Raw genomic sequence first — 17,085 nt, forward strand, 5'->3', positions numbered from 1 at the left:
ATGGCTCTTACGGAAATACATTTTAAAATATTTGGCTTTTTGAGGGGTAACTGACCCCTGTTTTATGCTGTTGTCTTCTCTTCTTCCTCAGTTGTCATTATCCGTGCCTGGTTTATTGTGCATCTCTGTGCTGCGTACAGTGTGACGGTGGGCCTTAGCCTTACTTTATGCACGCACATATGCATCATTGTTGGTTTTTGTGGGGTTAGTAAGGTGCATAGAAAGGTCAACGCTGACAGCCTTTTAGCAGTGCTGCCAACAGCCCACAGGGGGAGAACGGATATGATGACAGACGGAGAAAAGTGTGCAGACAAACAAAGAGGACACATGCATGGTGCACGGGGCGAAATTCTTTTCACGGTAAATACAAACCCCATTTCCATATGAGTTGGGAAATTGTGTTGGATGTAAATATAAACCGAATACAATGATTTGCAAATCATTTTCAACCCATATTCAGTTGAATATGCTACAAAGACAACATATTTGATCTTCAAACTGATAAACTTTTTTTTTCGTGCAAATAATCATTAACTTTAGAATTTGATGCCAGCAACACGTGACAAAAAAGTTGGGAAAGGTGGCAATAAATACTGATAAAGTTGAGGAATGCTCATCAAGTACTTATTTGGAACATCCCACAGGTGTGCAGGCCAATTGGGAACAGGTTGGTGCCATGATTGGGTATAAAAGCAGCTGCCATGAAATGCTAAGTAATTCACAAACAAGTATGGGGTGAGGGTCACCAATTTGTAAGCAAATTGTCAAACAGTTTTAGAACAACATTTCTCAACGAGCTATTGCATGGAATTTAGGGATTTTACCATCTACGGTCTGTAAAATCATCAAAAGGTTCAGAGAATCTGGAGAAATCACTGCATGTAAGCGATGATATTACGGACCTTTGAGGCCTCAGGCGGTACTGCATCAAAAACCGACATCGCTGTGTAAAGGATATCAACACATGGGCTCAGGAACACTTCATAAAACCACTGTCAGTAACTACAGTTGGTCGCTACATCTGTAAGTGCAAGTTAAAACTCTGCTATGCAAAGTAAAACCCATTTATCAACAACACCCAGAAACGCCGCTGGCTTGGCTTGGCCCGAGCTCATCTAAGATGGACTGATGCAAAGTGGAAAAGTGTCCTGTGGTCTGACAAGTCCACATTTCAAATTATATTTGGAAACTGTGGACGTGGTGTCCTCCGGGAAAAAGAGGAAAATAACCATCGGGATTGTTATAGGCGTTATAGGCGCAACATATGTTGTCATCCAAGCAACGTTGTCATGGATGCCACTGCTTATTTCAGCAAAACAATGCCAAGCCACGTTTTACAACATCGTGGCTTCGTAGTAAAAGAGTGCGGGTACTTTCCTGGCCCGCCTGCAGTCCAGACATGTCTCCTATCGAAAATGTGTGGCGCATTATGAGGCGTAAAACACGACAACAAGACCCCGGACTGTTGAACAACTTAAGCTGTACATCAAACAAGAACGGGAAAGAATTCCACTTTCAAAGTGTCAACAATTAGTTTTCTCAGTTCCCAAACGTTTATTGAGTGTTGTTGAAAGAAAAGGTGATGTAACACAGTGGTGAACATGCCCTTTCCCAACTACTTTGGCACGTGTTGCAGCCATGAAATTCTCAGTTAATTATTATTTGCAAAAAAAAAAAAAAGTTTATGAGTTTGAATATCAAATATGTTGTTTTTGTAGTGCCTTCAATTGAATATGGGTTGAAACGGATTTGCAAATCTTTGTATTCCGTTTATATTTACATCTAACACAATTTCCCAACTCACATGGAAACAGGGTTTGTAACATCAATGGTGTCATAAGTTATTGACCTTTTTAAGGCTCTAATTATTATATAATCGTAAATATTCCACTTGAAAAAAATATTGGGTGAAAATATTGCATATTTTGGGATTTTTCCATTAAAAAATTGTTGTTGTTTTTTTTGACAAAAAGAGCATACGTTAAGTTGATGATTACTTCTATGCGTAGAAATCTTTATTTATAATTGAATCACTTGTTTATTTTCCAACAAGTTTTTAGTTATTAAAAAAAAAAATCCAAATAGTTTAAGAAAGACCACTACAAAAGAGCAATATTTTGCACTGTTATACATATTAATAAATCAGAAACTGATGACATAGTGCTGTATTTTACTTCTATATCTTTTTTTTCAACCAAACAAGCTTTGCTCTGATTAGGGGGTACTTGAATTAAAAAAATGTTCACAGGGGGTACATCACTGAAAAAAGTTGAGAACCACCCCATTAAATCACCGGTGTAGTGCGCACCATGTGACCTCAAGCCCCTCCCTGGCACGTCATCGCGACGAACCTTTTAGCGCGGGACCACATCCTCATTCAGAGGTGAGAGGAAGCTAACATCAGTGGGCAGGTTGGTGTCTCCTTAAAACTTTTAACAAATATTCGCCTCTTGCGTTTCATTTACACGGTTGTGCTTATTTTAAACTTTTAGTGTTTCCTACTGAGCCGCAGGGAATCCGTGGCTGCCGTCGTGACTCATTAAATAGAGGAACTGGTGAGTAACAATGACAATGCTACATGCTAAGCTAGCGGCGTTAGCATCAATTTGATACAATGGTTTTCAGTTCATGGTACGTTTTTGGTAAACTCTGTTAATTTGACTTTTACTTTAAGAACTTACTCTGAGATGCAGCGTGTTTACATGCACACAGATTGCATTATTTTATGAATAGATAGATAGTACTTTAAAGTTAAAGTCCCACCTCTGATTATGGAGGCCAATATTGGCTAATGATGTGATATTAAAGTTAAAGTACCAATGATTGTCACACACACTACGTGGTGCGAAATTATTCTCTGCATTTGACCCATCACCCTTGATCGCTCCCTCGGAGATGAGGGGAGCAGTGAGCGGCAGCAGTGACAACGCCCGGGAATCATTTTTGGTGATTTCAACCCCAATACCAACCTTTGATGCTGAGTGCCAAGCAGGGAGGTCATGGCTCCCAATTTTTTTTCTTTTACAGTCTTTGGTATGACTCGGCCGGGGTTTGAACTCACAACCTGCCTATGTCAGGGCGGACACTCTAACCACTAGGCCACTGAGTTATTGATTCCTTCTGGAAAATTTAAATTCCAGCAGCAGTGTACAGAGTTGAGATCAACTTAAAAAGTAAAAAGTAAATAATGGGGGTTTAAAGGCCTACTGAAATGAGATTTTCTTATTTAAACGGGGATAGCAGGTCCATTCTATGTGTCATACTTGATCATTTCGCGATATTGCTATATTTTTGCTGAAAGTATTTAGTAGAGAACATCGACGATGAAGTTCGCAACTTTTGGTCGAACGACAGAAGCTCCGCTGATCTCCAGTAAGAGGCGACTTTTTACCACAATTTTCTCACCAAAACCTGCCGGTTGACAAGTGGTCGGGATACATGTTCGCTTGACCGCTGTGATCCGTAGTAAAGCTTCACCTCCAGGAATTTTAAACAAGGAAACACAGTGTGTTTTTGTGGCTAGGTGCTAAAGCTACCCACCTCCATCTTTCTACTTAGACTTCTCCATTATTAATTGAACAAATTGCAAAAGATTCAGCAACACAGATGTCCAGAATACTGTGTTATTGCGCGATGAGAAGAGACTACTTTTAGCCGCTAGCGGTGCTGCGCTAATATGTCCCCTCCAACTCGAGACGCCACGCGTCAACATCCGCATCATCATTCCGCGACATTTTCAACAAGAAACTCAGCGGGAAATTTAAAATTGTAATTTATTAAACTAAACCGGCCGTATTGGCATGTGTTGCAATATTAATATTTCATCATTGATATATAAACTATCAGACTGTGTGGTCGGTAGTAGTGGGTTTCAGTAGGCCTTTAAAGCAAGCTATTAGTGCACTTTTGTGCATGATGTCACTAAGATAAAATATCAAAACAACACTAAATTAAAGAGCACTTTTAGTTCAGAACGCCACTAGAATGGTTTAAAACCAATAAAATGCACTTTTGTGCATGCTGTCACAAGATATTTTAATAATTGTCAAATAAAAATGAGCTACATAATAGGAAATCAAATAGTGTATGTCTTTCGCTATGTGGTAGGTTCTTGCGGAAGTCATCTCCTGTTTTTTTCATACAGTGTTGATGTGGAAATGGTTGCTTTGGCATTTTGTGGGTGTGTCAACGAACGGAGATGTTGACATGTGGAGTTTCAAGCACTCTTTATTCTCTAGTGCAGTGTTTTTCAACCTTTTTTGAGGCAAGGCACATTTTTTTCATTTAAAAATCCAGAGGCACACACCAGCAGCAAACGTTTCAAAAATTCAACTCCACCAGGTCCTCTTCGTGCCTTATTTTGAGTTTGTTGGTGTTTTCCTGTGTGTCGTGCTTTTGGCTCTTGTCTTGTGCTTTTTATTTTGGTGTTTTCCTGTTGCAGTTTCATGTCTTCCTTTGAGCACTCTTCCACGCACCCGCTTTGTGTTAGCAAGCAAGGCTATTGAAGTTATTTCCATTCTTCATTGTGGGGACGTTGTTGTACGGATGTACTTTGTGTACACCGTCTCTGCTCCACACGCTACAAGTTTATGCTGTTGTCCAGCATTCTGTTTCTGTTTACTCTGTAGCGAATTCAGTTTTACTGTCGTTTTACATAGCCCCCCCTTTTCCTTTCCCTTTTGTTCATTTTTGGCTTAAGCGTTACATACCCTTTTACCTGCATATTGGGATCACAGTTCTACAGCCGAGATCTACACAGCACGGACACTAAGGAATGGCACATTTGCAGATTATAATTATTGATTTGCAAACAAATATTTTTGGACCAATTAGGTGAAATTGCATAATTTCCCACGGTACACCAGTGTGCCGTCGCACAGTGGTTGAAAATCACTGCTCTAGTGCAGCGGTTCTCAAATGGGGGTATGCGTACCCCTGGGGGTACTTGGAGGTATGCCAAGGGGTACGTGAGATTATTATTTTTTTAATATTCTAAAAATATCAGCAATTCAAAAATCCTTTATAAATATATGTATTGAATAATACTTCAACAAAATATGGATGTAAAAGAAATGCAACAATGCAGTATTCAGTGTTGACAGCTAGATTTTTTTTTTTGGATATGTTCCGTAAATATTAAAATGTTAGGGTTGGAATTGGGGGTTAAATCACAATAAATGATTCCCGGGCGCGGCACCGCTGCTGCCCACTGCTCTCCTCACCCCCCAGGGCAGGGGTAGGGAACCTGTGGCTCTAGAGCCAGATGTGGCTCTTTTGATGACTGCTTCCGGCTCTCAGATAAATCTTAGCTGGCATTGCTTAACATGATAAGTAATGAAAAAATCCGCTGATAATCACAGTGTTAAAAATAACGTTCAAAAGACATGCATTTTAATCCAACCATCTATTTTCTATCGCACCTGTTCAAGAAGTCGCATTAATGGTAAGAAGTATTATATTTATTATTGGTTAGCTTTAGAATAAGTGAATTATATTGTGAAGTGAATTATATACAGTATATATAGCGCTTTTTCTCAAGTGACTCAAAACACTTTACATTGTGAAACCCAATATATAAGTTACATTTAAACCAGTGTGAGTGGCACTGGGAGCAGGTGGGTAAAGTGTTTTGCCCAAGGACACAACGGCAGTGACTAGGATGGCTACAAATTAGCAGTAGGTGCTACTTTTTGTAACAACGCTTTGCCGCACACTTTTTCAACATCTTCCTGCTTGAAGCCGAACCACCGCCAGGCGATGGACCCTGTGCTGTTTTTCTTGGGAATTAATTATTCCTTAATTTACCAGATTCGCACCTTCATTCTGTCTTATTACCACTCCGCTAGCATCACAGTTATTGGTACCATGCCGCTACCTCTTTGCTCCGTGAGGGCGTATGACATTGCACGTATGTATGTGACGTATGTAAGAAGGTGCGCTTGATTTATCTATCTGTGAGAAGGAGAGACAAGAAAGAGTGAAACGAGCCTGCAGTGTAATGCCCGCAGCTAAAAGCAACTGCGTGAGAACGTATACTCGAATATCACGACATAGTCATTTTCTATACTGCACAGAGACAAACCCGCGATATATCAACTATTTTCGATATATCGCCTAGCCTTAGTTTCAGTTCATATCCTGTTTATGGTAAAGTCTGTTATTTTGACTTATACTTTATGAATTTACCCTGAGATGCAGCGTGTTTACATGCTCACAGTAGAGTTTGTATTTATTTATTGAATGTTAATGGGCAGGCTATGTAGCATACGATGTCACTTTTGAATGGGTTGTCAATCCCAATTTATGCATTTAATATGTTTATTTAGGAATGTTTTCACATTGAATTTGAGTGGAAAAGCTAAAGTTAAAGAAACCTTTAGTGCTAATCTAGATAATTTACCTGTCCTGTTGTTGTACTGCAGGCCAGGTGTTTCTATTTGGAACCAATCGATGGCGAGCTTGTACCTGGAGCTGGGGCTACTGTGTCCGCTTGACAACTCGCAGAAACTATTAGTCTGGTCGGAAGGCTGCCACAGCCTGGCACCCCACACACTCCATGAACTCTGGTGCGTAATCCCACTCACTCCTTCTCCTAACAATAACCCTTGGACATTCTGTCCAACCACTCACCAAACTCTCGTTGATTCCAATCCAACCAAAAACTTTTGAACTGCACTTATCACCCAATCTCTAACTGCAGTTGTAAATATTTTGGGTGTTTCTATTTTTATTTTATTTTATTTTTGTAAATATTTTGTTCTTCACAATCCATGATTACTTATGTACATACAGGTTTAGTTGTTTTACATTTGCAAACATTTCTATATTTCTGTATTCTTCTGTCAAGATGGGGTGCTGTGTTCATTAATGAGAAATAAAATACACTTCTTGGATTTGCTGCAATGAATCAAAGAGTGAAACATTTATAGAGGTCTAAATACTTTCTGTACGCACTGTATACATGTATAGACTGTATTTTTTGGACTATAAGGCGCACTTAAAATCCTGTCATTTTCCCAAAAATCGACAGTGCACCTTCTGACCCAGTGCGCCTAATGTACTGAATATTTCTGGTTGTGCTTACCAACCTCGGGGCTATTTTATTTGGTACATGGTGGAGTGATAAGTTTTACCCGTAGATGGCAGTCACACAAGAGATACGTGTAGACTTCAAGATGATGCCAGTAAATAACAGCAAAACTCGAAGTGTTCCATTGAGAATATAGATCACACACGGACACGGCTCTCAAAAATCTGAATGTTTTAGTACGACTTTGGTAAGCTATGAAGCCGCACTGCTTGATGGATTGTCGCAGCATTATGGTTACCATAGTCCGATGTACTGTGCTTCAACATACGGTTATTATCATGGTGTGAGTGTAAGCATCGCAAAATGGCACCTATTAGCAGACCTATTATCTGGCGTTTTTTGTTTTACAATATTATGCAAAAGCAACTTTTCTTACCTTCTGGTACCTGCTAATCTCTATTTTGGATTTGCATAAGTCCTGTAAATTTGCTACATAGTGGATCAGCTTTTTCTTTTTCACTATCTTGTTTTGGGGCATTCATCCTCCGCTGTTTCCATTTTTAAAATAAAGTAGCATAAAGTTATAACTTATGTCTCTCTATGAAAATGCTAAAAACTGCCGGTGTGGTGGGTTTACATCACTCACCCACGTAACTTTAGTTATTAGAGAGTTCCAGTCAGTTTTTTCACGGGACACATTTCTGGCGTTGTTGTTTCACTAGTGAGCCACGGATGAGGAGATGCTGCTCCGTCGTTGATTGTAGTAAAGTCCGAATGTCATTAAAACAGTTAGCTCCTTCTTTTGACACTTCTTCCGCTCCCATCCTTGCACGCTAAACCGCTACAACAAAGGTGAAGGGGAGAAGACGCTGTTGAAGGTGAGCCACGTAAAAAAGACCACCAGCAAAACTATATATCGTTACGTTAGAAAGTGACTTGAAGATGATCTGTGAAACATCATTCATGCAACATTTTGACCACATGTTGTGTAGACCACAAGTAAGTGTTTTATATAAAGGACAAAAAATCATGTGACCTCTTTAAATGGTAAATGGGTTATACTTGTGTAGCGCTTTTCTACCTTCAAGGTACTCCAAGCGCTTTCCATGTTCACAAACTGATGGCGGGAGCTGCCATGCAAGGCTCTAGCCACGACCCATTAGGAGCAAGTGTGAAGTGTCTTGCTCAAGGACACAACGGACGTGACAAGGTTGGTAGAAGGTGAGGAACCAGGAGCCCTCAGGTTGCTGGCACGGTCACTCTCCCGACCGCGCCACGCCGTCCCCACACCTTTAAGACCTCCAAAGGCTTAGTGGCCACATGTGTGGACAGCACCTTTTTAGCTCTTATTTCCAAAATTGTTTATACTACTGAATTGGGGTCTTATGGTCTCTTATGTGGACGCTTATACTGCCATCTGGTGGTGTCAGAAGAGTATAACACAATGGAATTTGGAAAAAAAAATGTAAAAATAAGAATTAGCATGTCACCAAACATGAAGTACACATTTGTGTAGTTATGGACTAAGTACATCATATCAAAAGATGATTCTTAGTTTTTATTCTTATTAGGGTCCAATAAGCCCAAACAGCACAGAGAAATAAAAGCATGGAAACAAACAGCTTGGGCCTTAAGAGGTTATTTAATTAATACGCCTTATAATCCAGTGCAATTTTTTGTGTGAAAATAGACCTAAATATATGCATTTTATAATCCGGTGCGCCTTATGGTCCGTAAAATACGGTGCAAATAGATGGATAGCTATGTATCTCTATATATTGCCGTCCTTGAGAAACTTAAAGGATGAGAACATGAGACTCCGACACAGGTCAACTGAAGGCATGTGCATAATTATATATATTTGTAAGCAAAACGGGCTTCACGGTGGCAGAGGGGTTAGTGCGTCTGCCTCACAGTACGAAGTTCCTGCAGTCCTGGGTTCAAATCCAGGCTCGGGATCTTTCTGTGTGGAGTTTGCATGTTCTCCCCGTGAATGCGTGGGTTCCCTACGGGTACTCCGGCTTCCTCCCACTTCCAAAGACATGCACCTGGGGATAGGTTGATTGGCAACACTAAATTGGCCCTAGTGTGTGAATGTGAGTGTAAATGGTGTCTGTGTATCTGTGTATCTGTGTTGGCCCTGCGATGTGGTGGCGACTTGTCCTGGGTGAACCCCGCCTTCCGCCCGATTGTAGCTGAGATAGGCGCCAGCACCCCCCGCAACCCCAAAAGGGAATAAGCGGTAGAAAATGGATGGATGGATGTAAGCAAAACACATTATTCTCTTTGTTTAATACTTTTTGGGTGAATAGTTAGTTTTTTTTAGTAATGGGAAAAATTGTTTTTTGATACCATTTGTTTCTAGCAAACCTTTTGAGAAAAAATCAGAGGTACCACTTTAAACTGTAAAGTACACGTGTGTGTTTTAGAAACACTGTTCTGCCCCTCCTGTCATGATCAATCTTGTGCGTGGTGACAGTTACCACGACAACCAGTCACATGATTAGAGTCTGTGTGTCTGCAGGAAAAACCCAGAGGTGCGACCTTGCAGGTTTACACACACTCCACATTACACACACGATGTTCATATCAGCAAGGGGTGGTAGAGGAAACACTGCTCTTACAGTCATAAACCCTCCACACACACACACACACACACACACACACACACACACACACACACACACACACACACACACACCATAATCTAACATTAGCCGCAGAAGACCATAAAGGTCCATACTAATCTCATTAGTAATGATGTATATGTGTGACATTTACTAAGCTGTTGGATAGATATGACTATTGTCTTCTACTGCTGGGTCATAATGCAAACACAATTTATTCAACTTCTTCTATCTCTTACAAACACACACACACACACACCAGCAGTTAAGGAGCATTTCAGGGCGATGATGGAGTGAAACATATAAATTTGAATGCCCCCAAAGTTGTCCAATTTGTAACTAGAAGAGAAATAATACTGCACAATGTAGACTGACAGGGGCGTTGCACTAAATTCTGGGACCCCGTACACAAGACTCCTGAAGGGCCCCCAACATCCCTGCACCATACACACTTTGTATTTTTACATGCACAAAAACTGTTTCTTAACCCTTGTTCAGTGTAGTGTATAAAGAGAGTAAGGCCAACTCTGTATTCTTAATGATTGGTCAAAAGACACTCATGTGACTACGCCATGACTGCTACCAACTTTGAGCGGATGTTATGTGTTTGCGATGCTTCCTCGTCAGTTGTGCAGCATGGGGCTGCTACACCCGTGAGAATCGTGGAAACATATTACATCGCTTTCCCCACAATCCAGAAAGAAGACAAGTATTGGAAGTGAAGCCACTGATTACAGTGTCTTGTTACAGTTAAACACAGCACAACGTATGTGTTTTGTTCAAACAAACAGAAGCTAATACAATAATAACAGAAATCATTACATTTAAGCGATGGTTTGACAAAAACAGACTCTCTTTGAATGTCAGTAACAGCAGAAAAGAAAGGCAAATACAAATAGACACATGTTGAATGAGTAAAAGAAAACACATTTTAGTTGTAATAATAGATGAGAAAATAACTGAAAATCTCATAAAATACATACAACAAAGTGGCAAGAAATCTGTCTTTATTAAATCGAGCAAAATATTACTCCATATTCTCTACTGCTCGCCAGTGTTACCATATTTGAGTTATCATGCAGAAATATGGTGAAATAACTACAAAAGTATCCTTAGCATGTTACAAAAAATCAGGTATAATTAGGGTTGCAAAGGGGTAAATAGTTTCCGGTAAATATCCGGAAAGTTTCCGTAAATTTACCACGGAAAGTTAAGTTTTGAAATATTGTCGTCTTTTTGATTATTCAAAGTTGGACCTTGTCCATGGGAATTAATGAGGAATTACAATAATTATACAAATGTTTGTATATTATTGGACACTTGTCTATATGCTGCTGCATCTTTATAGCATTTTTGACGTAGCTCTTTGCACCGTATTTGCAAATGTACACAGCCTTTCCGCCTGCATTGGTTGGGGTGAAATGTCTCCACACATCAGATGGTGTATGTGGCATTATTCTGTTTGTATTTATTTATTCTTGTAAAACACTTAATGAATGACTAAAACAAATACATTTTGGTTGTAATAATAGATGAAAAACTAACTGAAAATCTCATAAAATATATACAACAAAGTGGCAAGAAATATGTCAATAGTAAATCAAGCAAAATATGCTGTTGAACATAAATCACTCCATATTCTCTACTGCTCGCCAGTGTTACCATATTTGAGTTATTATGCAGAAATATGGTGAAATAACTACAAAAGTACACTTATTTACTTAGCATGTTACAAAAGGTCAGGTATAATTACGGTTGCAAAGGGGTAGAAAGTTTCCGGTAAATACCTGGAAAGTTTCCTTAAATTTACCACGGGAAGTTAAGCTCGGAAAAATTGGAAATAGTGTCGGTTTTTTGATTACTGTATTTTTTGGACTACAAGTCGACGTTTTTTTCATAGTTTGCCTGTGGGTGCGACGTATATTCCGGAGCGACTTATGTGTGAAAATATTAACACCCATCCATCAATTTCCTACCGCTTATTCCCTTTTGGGTCGCGGGGGGCGGCGGTGCCTATCTCAGCTTATGTAGTATATTTATATAATGAGACACTCAGAAGTATGAAGCAAATCATTAGGCAGTAAGCAGAGCATTGCAATGATTGAAATAGGAGACTTGTTGTCAGGTCTTGGTTGCCAATCAAGGAGATAATTGGTAGCCAACACTCAGTTGCCAGACAGGGGAAGTGAAACTACAAATTAAAAGTACAAGACAGAAACTTAAACATCACACAAACAGGGGAAAAGAAACGTCCAAAACCGTCACAGGAGTGTGACATACTTAGGCCTACTACGCTACTGTATTTTCACGTTGGCCTTTATAGCGCTACTTGGTGAGCTTAGGGTTTTCTGAGGTGGTGCTTTGTGTTGAAAGTTTGAGAACCACAGCGCTAAGATACTAATCCTCATTACCATGGTGGAACAGTTTCTTCCAAGTAGCATTATTACAAGAGGAAAAGGAATGACTAACTTCTAAAGCGTCAGTGTAAAGTAGGGGCAATTGATCCAGGTGTTGATACATTGGATACCTAGCTAGTGTCAGTCTATACGATACTAAAGTGATTAGATATATATTTTTGTTATTCTCCTAATTACATCATTTTGGGGTGTTTTTGTTATCGTTTACAAAGTCAGGGAGTAATTCTCCAGATACAGAAAAAAATAAATTATTTAAAGGGGAACCAATGGTTGTTTTTGTTTAGTTATTGTACTTCATTCTGTTTAAATAAAAACATAGAATGTAGCATTCAATACCACAAATTTAGTACATCATCTGATTTACAACAATACGAGCAAATTTGGAATTTAACGGAGATGAGCTTGATTTAAGTGTTTGTTTACATTAGTTACTTGCAATAACAAAAACATTCCAGTTCTATGATGCATAGTCAAAGTATCAGCTCTGAGGCCAACATTTTGGATTGGGACATCCCTGAGGATTACATCTACTGTGGATGTAGACTTGTTTGGCCGTATGCCATAACCACCATGACATTAAGACTGGGGGAAACTATGGGTGAACATTCTCATCCAAAACTGAATCATATATATATATATATATATATATTAAAAAAAAGAAAAAGTGAGGCATGAGGAAACAGTAGGTACCACTGTACTAAATTTATTATGGGAAATAATGTGTACTGTAACCTTTTGTCTTTCACCTAATGCAGGGGTGTGACACTCATTTCAGCTCAGGGCCGCATGGAGGAGCATCAGTGCATACACAGGCCAGACTATTAATATGGCATTAAAACTAAAAAAATAGACAACTTCAGATTGTTTTCTTTGTCTTACTTTGGCCAAAAATAGAACACATTCTGAAAATATAGAAAAAAAATACCGGCAGCGGTAAAGTTTAAATCCACGAAAGAAAGAGGGAAGTGAATGAATGTTTAGAACTGAATACATTTACATATGCATAAACATTTGTTGTCTTTTGTAGGGCTTGGGCGATATGGCCTTTTTTTAATATCTCTATTTTTAGGCCATATCACGATATACGATATATATCTCAATATCTTGCCTTGGCCTTGAATGAACACTTGATGCATATAATCACAGCAGTATGATGATTCTGTGTGTCTACACTAAAACATTTTTATTCATACTGCATTAATATATGCTACTTTTAAACTTTCATGCAGAGAGGGAAATCACAACTATGTCAATTGACCAAAAGTGTATTTATTAAACAGTTATTAAGCAGTGGCACAAACGTTCATGTCATTTCCAAAACAAAGTGCAAGATTGTCGGAGACATTTTAAGTGTCAAATATAAATGAGCTGCATAATAGAAAATCAAATAGTATTCGTATTTCGCTATGTGGTAGGTTACTACGGACGTTATGAAATTCTCTTCATTCTCTAGCAGGTGTCTTTTCAAATGATGCTACATATTAGCAGTGATGCTACTTTTTGTAGCAACACTTTTGCCCCACACTTGACAAATTACGGTTGTCTGTTCGACATATTCCCACTTGAAGACAGACGAAGGACCTCCTGCTGTTTTTCTTGAGAATTAATTCTTCCTTCATTCGCACCTTCTTTGTCTCGTATTACCACTCGCACGGCTCTGCTAGCATCACAGCTAACGTTACCCAGTCTGCTACCACTCTGCTCCGTGAGGGCGTATATTTATGTGACGTATGACGTTATGTATGTAAGAAAGTGTGCCTGCTTGTCTGTGAGAAGGAGAAACAGGAAAGCGCGAGGAGAGCCTATAGTGTAATGCCCGCAGTCAAAAGCAACTGCGTGAGAAAGTATACTCGAATATCACGATAGTCATTTTCTGTATCGCACAGAGACAAACCCGCGATATATCATGTATATCGATATATTGCCCAGCCCTAGTACATATGCATACATTTTTTTTTTTTTTATGTATGATTTTTTTTTTTTTTTTTTTTTAATGAATTGTTTATGACAACCTTTTCCAAAACACAATATAGAATGTGAGATACAACAGGATAATGAATACATTCATAATTTGTTTTCAAAACGCTTACAAAAAAGTAGGACCCCAAAAATTTACTGCCGGACCCCATTTTTATGACTTTGAAAATTCGTAGCGCCAACACTGAGGCAGTATTGGTGCGCGCAAAACAGCAGCAGGCGGCTGTGGCCTGCGGGCCGGTTTTAGTACTAATCAAATATCATTGCTGAAGTTCCCCCTGGGATCAATAAAGTACTTTCTATTCTATTCTATTCTATTCTATTCTATTGCGACTATGGCTTTGACCAGCTGACGAGTCTAATTGTACCGAGATCGCTGCAAGGTTCCAGAAAGACACACACACACTAGAGTCAGTCACCGTCCAAGAGGATTTCATGCTAATTTAGGATTTCCAAGTTCACACCACAGACCACGGAGACAGAACATGACAATGTGACACTCAAACTACTTCACTCTCCTCTGTGTGTGTGTGTGTGTGTGTGTGTGTGTGTGTGTGTGTGTGTGTGTGTGTGTGTGTGTGTGTGTGTGTGTGTGTGTGTGTGTGTGTGTGTGTGTGTGTGTGTGTGTGTGTGTGTGTGGTTCTGCTGTGTAAGCACCTCAGACAGACAGAGCTGTTGTGTATCCACAGAGGAAATAAAATAGGCGCCCACGTCTTTTCAACCAACTGACAACTCTCCTTCTCTCCCTCCCCTTCCTTTGTTCCTGCAGTTATTATACCGAAATGATCATACATACATTGTTGCATCTAAATGATTGTACCTTTTGCAGATATTATGTCTGTGTGTGTTCTCCTTCATAAACTATTCTTTCCTTCGTTTGATGATTCCCACCGGAGATCAAAATATCACACTAACAGCAACAAGTCAGCAATCATAAGGATTAATGTTTGTATGCTCAAAAATTGATGGTCCTTATTTTATGACTTATTATTACAGACATGAGCCACAACATTGGGTACACACGTGATCTACTTTGCAGAAGTAATGATCGGTTTTGATTGACACTGCCAAAAGTGTATTATATACTGTATGTATAGTACGTTAAGAATAATAAGTACAGTAATGCATAAGAAATGTAAACAAATAAAATAAATACATGAATATTATTTTACTACCTTTTTAAACTGACTGCCGTTTGTAATATTTTTACTCTCCGAGTGAGTAGCAGGAGAAGAGAAAAATACAAACGTGTGACGCCTCATGTTTACTCATGTTGGATGACATCTGATTGTGTGTTTGTTTACTCATGTTGGATGACATCTGATTGTGTGTTTGTTTACTCATGTTGGATGACATCTGATTGTGTGTTTGTTTACTCATGTTGGATGACATCTGATTGTGTGTTTGTTTACTCATGTTGGATGACATCTGATTGTGTGTTTGTTTACTCATGTTAGATGACATCTGATTGTGTGTTTGTTTACTCATGTTGGATGACATCTGATTGTGTGTTTGTTTACTCATGTTGGATGACATCTGATTGTGTGTTTGTTTACTCATGTTGGATGACATCTGATTGTGTGTTTGTTTACTCATGTTAGATGACATCTGATTGTGTGTTTGTTTACTCATGTTGGATGACATCTGATTATGTGTTTACTCGTGTTGGATGACATCTGATTGGGTGTGTACTCATGTTGGATGACATCTGATTGTGTGTTTACTCATGTTGGATGACATCTGATTGTGTGTTTACTCATGTTGGATGACATCTGATTGTGTGTTTACTCATGTTGGATGACATCTGATTGTGTTTGTTTACTCATGTTGGATGACATCTGATTGTGTGTTTACTCATGTTGAATGACATCTGATTGTGTGTTTACTCATATTGGATGACATCTGATTGTGTGTTTACTCATGTTGGATGACATCTGATTGTGTGTTTACTCATGTTGGATGACATCTGATTGTGTGTTTGTTTACTCATGTTGGATGACATCTGATTGTGTGTTTACACATGTTGGATGACATCTGATTGTGTGTTTACTCATGTTGGATGACATCTGATTGTGTGTTTACTCATGTTGGATGACATCTGATTGTGTGTTTACTCATGTTGGATGACATCTGATTGTGTGTTTGTTTACTCATGTTGGATGACGTCTGATTGTGTGTTTACTCATGTTGGATGACATCTGATTGTGTGTTTACTCATGTTGGATGACATCTGATTGTGTGTTTGTTTACTCATGTTGGATGACATCTGATTGTGTGTTTACACATGTTGGATGACATCTGATTGTGTGTTTACTCATGTTGGATGACATCTGATTGTGTGTTTACTCATGTTGGATGACATCTGATTGTGTGTTTACTCATGTTGGATGACATCTGATTGTGTGTTTACTCATGTTGGATGACATCTGATTGTGTGTTTGTTTACTCATGTTGGATGACATCTGATTGTGTGTTTACTCATGTTGGATGACATCTGATTGTGTGTTTGTTTACTCATGTTGGATGACATCTGATTGTGTGTTTACTCATGTTGGATGACATCTGATTGTGTGTTTACTCATGTTGGATGACATCTGATTGTGTGTTTGTTTACTCATGTTGGATGACATCTGATTGTTTGTTTACTCATGTTGGATGACATCTGATTGTGTGTTTATTTACTCATGTTGGATGACATCTGATTGTGTGTTTGTTTACTCATGTTGAAAGACATCTGATTGTTTGTTTACTCATGTTGAAAGACATCTGATTGTTTGTTTACTCATGTTGGATGACATCTGATTGTGTGTTTACTCATGTTGGATGACATCTGATTGTGTGTTTACTCATGTTGGATGACATCTGATTGTGTGTTTACTCATGTTTGATGACATCTGATTGTGTGTTTACTCATGTTGGATGACATCTGATTGTGTGTTCGTTTACTCATGTTGAAAGACATCTGATTGTGTGTTTACTCATGTTGGATGACATCTGATTGTGTGTTTACTCATGTTGGATGACATCTGATTGT

At 38.9% G+C, this 17,085-nt stretch overlaps 1 long non-coding RNA gene across 2 annotated transcripts in view; it reads left to right on the forward strand.

Moving 5' to 3' along the window:
* The first annotated feature begins 2,348 nt into the window (after window positions 1-2,348).
* Window positions 2,349-17,085, forward strand: part of LOC133563129 (uncharacterized) — a 41,423-nt gene continuing 26,686 nt past the window's right edge. For both annotated transcript variants that reach the window (XR_009808994.1, XR_009808995.1), the window contains exons 1-3: window positions 2,349-2,411; window positions 2,493-2,555; window positions 6,423-6,566. This is a non-coding gene — a long non-coding RNA (uncharacterized LOC133563129). The remainder of the gene's footprint in view (window positions 2,412-2,492; window positions 2,556-6,422; window positions 6,567-17,085) is intronic.

Source organism: Nerophis ophidion, linkage group LG12 (assembly GCF_033978795.1).
Source record: "Nerophis ophidion isolate RoL-2023_Sa linkage group LG12, RoL_Noph_v1.0, whole genome shotgun sequence".
NCBI lineage: Eukaryota > Metazoa > Chordata > Actinopteri > Syngnathiformes > Syngnathidae > Nerophis > Nerophis ophidion.